Source organism: Taudactylus pleione, unplaced genomic scaffold (genome assembly GCF_031769625.1).
Source record: "Taudactylus pleione unplaced genomic scaffold, aTauple2 ptg000154l, whole genome shotgun sequence".
NCBI classification, from domain to species: Eukaryota; Metazoa; Chordata; class Amphibia; order Anura; family Myobatrachidae; genus Taudactylus; species Taudactylus pleione.
Window position 1 is genome coordinate 19,510,001 of NW_028284556.1, and position 7,807 is coordinate 19,517,807.

General features: G+C 41.4%; 1 pseudogene; it reads right to left on the reverse strand.

Moving 5' to 3' along the window:
• Positions 1-7,099, reverse strand: part of LOC148521929 (histo-blood group ABO system transferase-like) — a 7,862-nt pseudogene extending 763 nt beyond the window's left edge.
• Positions 7,100-7,807: the final 708 nt, after the last annotated feature.

Genomic DNA, 7,807 nt, shown 5'->3' on the forward strand with positions numbered 1-7,807 from the left:
TTTAAATATCTGGACTCAAGCATGGATATCCTTAAAACCTGGACTGTAATCACGGCATTCGGAATCCTCTGCTTTAGGAAAAAACAATGCAGTACTGATAGAGAATATGGGATATCTTTTTATATGATAACAAAACAATGCTAAAAGTAATAGGACAGGGGTAATTTAATGACTAGCAAGAAAAAATTGAAAGGTAAGTTTTTGGGGTGCCGAGACACCCCATTAAACTTCCAATTAATGCCCTTTATAGTTGGAGCCATTAGAATTATTCCTAACCCCTTTGAAAATATGCTGTGAACCCTTGTACAGTAAGTCTAAATAAAAAAATAATGCATAATAAAATTTGATATGAAAATATGCAATAAACAAAACATTTAATTGAGCTTATAAACTTGTCTCTTGACTTACCATGGTGATCTGTCTAATACATCAAATAAAATATAAAAAGAAAAACTGTTAACTGTGAACCGTCTCCATTTTTGAAATATCCCCCCTCCCCAGTAAAATTATTTGCAGACCATTTTTAATACTGTTAGTTACTTTTATTGCTTTCATTTCATTTTAAAATACTTTCTTGGCAGAAATAATCATGAAGTGTCTTGATAGTTGTTTAGACAAGCGTTTTTCCCAACTTACGCATGACGTAAGCCAAACAGTTAGAATATCACGCAGGCATTATCTGCGGGTCCTGGATCAAATCTCAGTGATAACTGCTGAAAAATCATTCCTGCACCATCCCCTGCTGCTTCGCCCTGATCCTTAATTTACAATAATTGTCATAGGTACATAGCTGTGGCGTAAATAGCAGCGGCATGTAAAAGAACTTTATAAAGTGCTTTATTTATATGGTAAGTCCACGGGCAAAGCATATTAATAAGATTCAAATTATCAAATGTGGGACATAAGTTAATAATAAACTTTAATAAAGCCTTATTTTAATAAAATAAAACGTACTAATGGCCTAATGCTGAGTTGAACATACGAGTGTGCTTTTCTCACTGCATATTGTCAAATGGCAACATCTTCAGTAACTGCAGCCCCAGGATTTGGCTGCCAGCTTCTGAAGCCAAAGTCAACTCAGTCAATGAAACAATAAGACAGATATAAGCTGCTGAAAAGCTGGACGCACCAACGCATAGTCAATGATCTGCAATGTGGTACATTCCACTAAATAGGTGGTGGCCACTAATTCACATAGATAGCAACAGCGGTGTTATGATTTCCTAGGCTGCTTCATGTAAACTGCCTAGAACCTAGGCTAGTGAGGTCTTCTGCCACTAACAGCCACCCACTGTTCCCTTAGAACTAGAAACATTCAGCCGTACTTAAGTGGCCACCTGGACTTAAACTCGGAGTAGTAGGGGTTTACACAAATTACCTATGGAAACCACAGAATAGCATGAAACTGCATACCAGTAAGAAAATCAGTGACATGGCTAGAGCCGGTAGTACAACTTGGAGAGTTGGTGGTGCAGCTTGAGAAACGGTGATGCGGCTTTAGAGCTGGTAGTACAAGTTGGAGAACTGATGGTGCGGCTTGAGAGCCGGTGATGCGGCTTTGAGAGCTGATGGTGTAGCTTAGAGCCGATGGTACAAGTTGGAGAACTGATGGTGCAGCTTGAGAGCTGGTATGCAGCTTTGAGAGCCGATGGTGTGGCCAGAAGGCCAATAGTACAAGTTGGAGAACTGATGGTGCGGCTTGAGAGATGGTGATGCGGCTTTGAGAGCCAATGATGCAGCTTTGAGCCAGTAGTACAAGTTGGAGAACTGATGGTGCGGCTTAAGAGCTGATGATGTGGCTTTGAGAGCCGCTGGTGCAGCTTTGAGCCGGCAGTACAAGTTGGAGAACAGATGGTGTGGCTTGAGAACCAGTGATGTGGCTTTGAGAGCCAATGGTGTGGCCAGAGGGCCGATTAGTACAAGTTGGAGAACTGATGGTGCAGTTTGAGAGTCAGTGATGCGGGTTCGAGAGCCGATGGTATGGCCGGAGGGCCGATGGAGCGGTTAGGGAGCCTGTAGCAGTTTTCAAGCTAATGGAGAGGCTGGAGGGCAGATGGAGCGGTTAGGGAGCCTGTAGCAGTTTTCAAGCTGATTGGCTAGGGAGCCGGAGAAACAGGGTTCACTGCAATCTGGAACAACCGGAACACTGACCATACAGCAGAGCCAAAAGATCCACAAGGAACGCTATAGTCAGCAAGGCTGCAAAAGGCCAGCGTGTACAAATAAGAGAACGAACCAAACATGCCATGTTGTGGAAAACATGTGACACCCTGCGACGTCCGGATCGCCTTGCAACTGACGGCACTGGACCAATACTGCCTTAAGGAGGTAAATTGCTGGAGAGGAACAAGCAGCTGTGAGTGTGGGAGAAGCACGAGCATATTAAAAAAGTTACACGCACTGAGCCTGTAGCAGTCATTCTGCCACACATAAATGGGACTGAGCATGCCCAGAGCTTCAGGAAGTCTCCTAGAGAGATATCACAGTTTGGCTTTCTCAGAGGAAAGAGGAGACCAAGTCAGGATCTTTACTGCTAGGTGTGAGATATCCAGGGCCTGACCTACTCCCCTATTTGCTATATCGGGGGTATCCAAAATTGTATATTCTCTAAAGAAAAAGAGGGGAGGAAATTATTGTATAAAATAATTAATTTTGTATAAATTTGACTTGTCTACCTATCAATACTCTTCTAACTTACTTTTTAATAGCAAACACAGTTAGACCAACACGGACATTGATCTGATGGATTTGCATACTCAGTATATCTCAGTTAAATGTTCCATTCCAAACAGTAGGGGCAAACCATAGAATTACCATAAGCACAACTGTTGTCCTGATAAGATGAAACTATATGACAGATCAAATACTAACAGTCTAATGTACTGTTCATCCTATTTACTGTCTTTACCTTTTAATATTCAGACAGTAGGAATAATACCAAGATGTCTAATTATGAATTACTTTTAACTTTTGGTGAAGACAAACAAGAGTTACAACCTTGCCATGATAAGACGGCTGCTAGAGGTCCTGTTGTCTGGGAAGTTATAGACACACACAGTGCTCAGATAAGTCAGTGCGCTTATATACATCATACCCCTTTATCTGCATGTACAGTATGTATCTGGTTTCATGGATAAACGCATATTGAAGTGAGCCAATAAGACAGCAGCAGCGGAGGATGAATCTATTGCTCAGAATGAAGGGGTACTGTGTACTCACTATTTCCATACACTGTTCCTAGAAAGTTTTGTTAATTATTCTTACTCTTTTCAGACTTTTCCTTATGTAATGTCTACGTGACGCTCTCCTCTACTTACGTAACATTTAACCTTCACAGGGTTTTTGTTCATCGCAGCACAATCTAGTGCAGGAATATAACAGTCTCTTCCTTTACAATGTCAGTACTACATTCCCAATGTAATCATTATAATCCCTATCCCAATATCTGTTCCCTAATAATACCTATGTATCATACTTCCCAACATTGAGACATAAATGACCTGCGGCAAAAGATGCAGCTGCGACTGTGACTACGGCCACCTCTGGATCAGGCCCATTGTGGAATAAAAACGTATTTTTAATTTATATGTGTGTCCTGAGTGTGCATTTCATTTTAATATAAAACTGAATAAGATAGTAAGAGCAATAGCACTAAAAAAGAAAGCATTATTATTGTTCTAATTATAAACAGTATGGTTACATTTATTTATCAGTCCTTTGGGTCTAAGATCATACTAGCCTGCTCTCCCGGGAAGGTGTGGGAGACTCCCAAATTAGCAGGCAGTCCCCCGGACCCTGGCAGAGTAGATGACCCTAACACATCCTGCACACTTTCTAGTGAAGTCAGCAGTATGGGGAGGATAATGCTGCGAATCGCAAATAAACGGGGAGGTGACAGGGTCAATATTATTATTATTACATTTTATTTATAGGGCGCCACAAGTGGTCCGCAGCGCCGTAAATACAGTAAAGGGTACACAGAACATTACATTACAATACAATACAGTAACCAACTTATAAACAGAGCACAAGTAACAATTAGCAACACAATTCTCCATACACAATACAGCTGGGAAGGTGAGGGCTGTCATAGAAGTGCTAGAGAAGAAGGCTGTGGGACAGTGGGGAGGAGGACCCTGCTCCTAGGAGCTTACAATCTGACTTGATTTTATGAAAATGACATCACATTGGCACTGCTCCCTTTTGATTGACCTGTGATTGGCGGCATTTCCCGCTAGATGGTAGGGCTTATTGATAAGTAACACCAGGCCCCGTCCCCACCTCCAATCAGCTGCATCTCTCCTCCGGGGTTCTCCCAGAGGAGAGAGTGCAAAAGTAGGCAAGTATGGCTTAGAATAATGGGGGCAAAAGTACTGTATGTTTATTAATTAATTAGCAAAACTTAAGAAGAATTTGCTATTAAAAAAAGCTACAGGTACTCCAGATTTACTCAGCCCACCGCCCGTACCCTTGCTGCAGAAGCCGGTGACTGACATCACAACTGGGCTGGCACATGTAAATGCCCGCCCAGGTTGTGATGTCAGATGCAACACATTGGGCCGACGATTGGTTTGTGTGTATGCACTTACCAATAGTCAGGATGGCAGATCGGCCAGATGGCTGATGCGTTGTCCTTGTCTGTACCCACCTTTACTAGTTCACCATGAGCCCTGTGTTATGAACCTGAAATGGTATCTAGTAAGTGTTATATTATAGGTTTATGCAAAGAAAGGGGGGAGGGGGAAGAGGTAGGCAGAGGTGCAGCGTGTATCCATGGTGTCAGGAGCAAGTGTGTGCAATGGCAACCGTTTCCTCCCAAGTGTGCCAGGGAGAGGGCGTGTCCAGCTTGTGAGGGAAATTAAAAGGGAATAAAAATAAACATTAGGAGCAGTATCAAACTGGGGCTTGGAGGGCTAGATATATTCCAAACCTCTAAAGTAATTCCACTAATAAAAATACAAACACATTGGCCCCCTCAGGAAAAAATATAACAAATGAACCCCCCACAGGGAAAAATAAAGCACATTGGCTCCGACAGAAAAAAACCCCAAACACATTTGCCCCAATAGGAAAAGGCAAACACATTGGCCCCCGGCAGGAAAAACAAAGAAACACATTGGGCCTGATAGAAAAAGACAAACACACTGGCCTCCGACAGGAATAAAAACGCACACATTGACCGCCACAGGAGAAAATAAAACACATTAGCCCCCACAGCAAAAAATAAAATTATCCCTCACGGGAATAAAAAACAAACACATTGGCCCCTATAGGAAATGGCAAACACATTTGACCCCCTACTGGAAAAAAAAACTAATTGGTCTCTGATAGAAAAAAAAACACATTGGCTCAACCACAGGAAAAATAAAACACATTAGCCCCCACAGGACAAAAATAAAACATATTAGCTCCCACAGGAAAAAAATAACGGCAGCCGGAAGTGCCCGCTAGCCGGAGGAGATGACAGCTTCCGGTTTGTGGAACACAAATCCCGGAAGCACGGCAGCCAGCAGCCAGTATGATTTGGCCCTGCGGGGGGGGAGAGCCAGGAGCTGTGGCAACTCTGAGGGGAGCGGCCCAGCGGGAGCTGTCCCGTGCTCCCTGTGGCCCACTCCACCCCTGGGTTCTTTTGGACCGCTATTCTCTGGCTACATAACCCAGAAATACTGTTAAAATCTCAAATTCTCTGCAATCTGCTCATAGATTGTCAAGACATTTATAGTTAGATATAAAAAAAATAATCCTTTAGATTGTAAGCTCTCACAAGCAAGGCCCTCTTTCCTCTTGTGCTTTTCCTACCCTCACTTATACTACCACGAAGTTTAATCACAGTTTTATGATGTGGCCATTAATTTTTTTTGGAAAGAACCGGCCTGAGTTCATGCGATTGTGACCCAGTGTTTAACCGTGTATTTGCAAATATATGCAACAAAGATCTCCAAATTTACTATTATGTAGTATTCAAGTATTTTTGTTGAATACTAGCAGTATTTGCAGATGTGCATCCACAAAAGACGCAGATACAGTCGCCGCTGTGTCTGACTCAGATTTATGCCCTTTGTAAGTTGTGTGATGAGAAAAAGAATTAGGAGAGATCTCCAGTTACTGGATTGGTGGAGACATGGTTGGATTTTAAGTCCTGTTAAAAGAATTTAATTTTATTTTTTTTTAGTATTTATTTTATATAATTCTCAATGCAAAAACATACCTTTAGTGTTCTCTAACTTTTAAGGTTATTTTTATTTGAAGATAAGAACCTCCACACACCATCTGTTTAAGTATTCTGTTTGAAATAGTTTTTCTAAAAGCTATTTAAAACTTCAGTTGAGCCAGGCCTGCCATAATGCCATTATACTGATCACCAGTCTTAGCATTATTGCAGGTTACAGCACAGGGACTGTCAATCAATTTTACAGGTTGAGAGTATATGGGATATAGGATCTAATTCCCATTTAATTGCTTGACTTTGGGTTGAACTTTATTGGCTGTTTTACAATTACCCGGACACCACCTGGCAATTCACGTATGGTTGTTTGGTTTAAGTCTCTCTATGCTCATAACATGACTACCTATATAGAATTAAACTCTCTTGATTGAACACTAGTCCATTATCTAGCCTGCAGACTTTTATACAGTTGCTCCTGCTTCCTGATTGTTATGTGTTTGGCTCAGCTGGCACATGTGCAGTTCATACTGCCGTTTGTATCGGATTTGATCCAAGCTTGCCCTTACCATTCTCTGACTGATATACTGGCTTTGACCCAAGCTTGCTCTCACCATTCTCGGACTGATATACTGGTTTTGACCCAAGTTTGCCCTTACCGATTTCAGACTGATATACTGGCTTTAACCAAAGTTTGCCTTTACCAATCTCAGAATGATATACTGGCTTCGACCCAAGTTAGCTCTTACCATTCTTGGGCTGTTAACATACTGGCTTTGACACTGGCTTGCTCTCTCCAATATTTAAATAATATACTGGCTTTGATGCCAGCTTGGTCTCACTCTTCTTGGAGTGATCGAATGGCTTTGATACCAGCTTGTCCTTACCATTCTCGGAATGATAAACTGGCTTTGACCCCCAGCTTGCTCTCACCATTCTTGGACTGACATACTGGCTCTGATCACAGCTTGCCCTCACTATTTTCAGATGGATATGCTGGCTTTGACCCCAGTATTCTTTCTCCAATCTTGGACTGATAAACTGGCTTTTCACCCCGGCTTGCTCTCCATTCTTGGAAAAATATATTTGTTTTGACCTCAGCTTGGTCTAACTATTCTCAGACTGCTCTACTGGCAAAAGACCCAGCTTCTTTATATGATTATACTCTGATCTGGGCTTTTAACCTCCTGAATTTTTGCTGTGTCAGTAAGCAGGTACAAAATCTATTATTTACAATTCCATATAACTACTTTATATAGTGCTAAGATCATTGGCCTCTGCATCTCTGTGTCATTAGGACACAGTTTCAGTCTTGACTCACTTCACTTTAACTCACTTCACCATGTGAATTCATCACAGGTTAGTTCTGTTACTTCCATTTCAAGCATTACATTGACTGTGTTATACAGTAGTTTCCAATATTATTCATTAGTTCATACGAATAAGCCTTTATTACTAAAGGGTAAGTCCTAGAGACATCTGAGTGTCTGAATTTGTTCAGTTTTGTGAAACCCTCAGCAAGACTGTTCTAAAGACTTATTACAGGAGACTGATCATAAACTATTTTATATATTCCATGATTTGTTGCAAATTTTTCCAGCATGTTCCGATAACTTTCTATACGTTTATTGATATTTACATTGT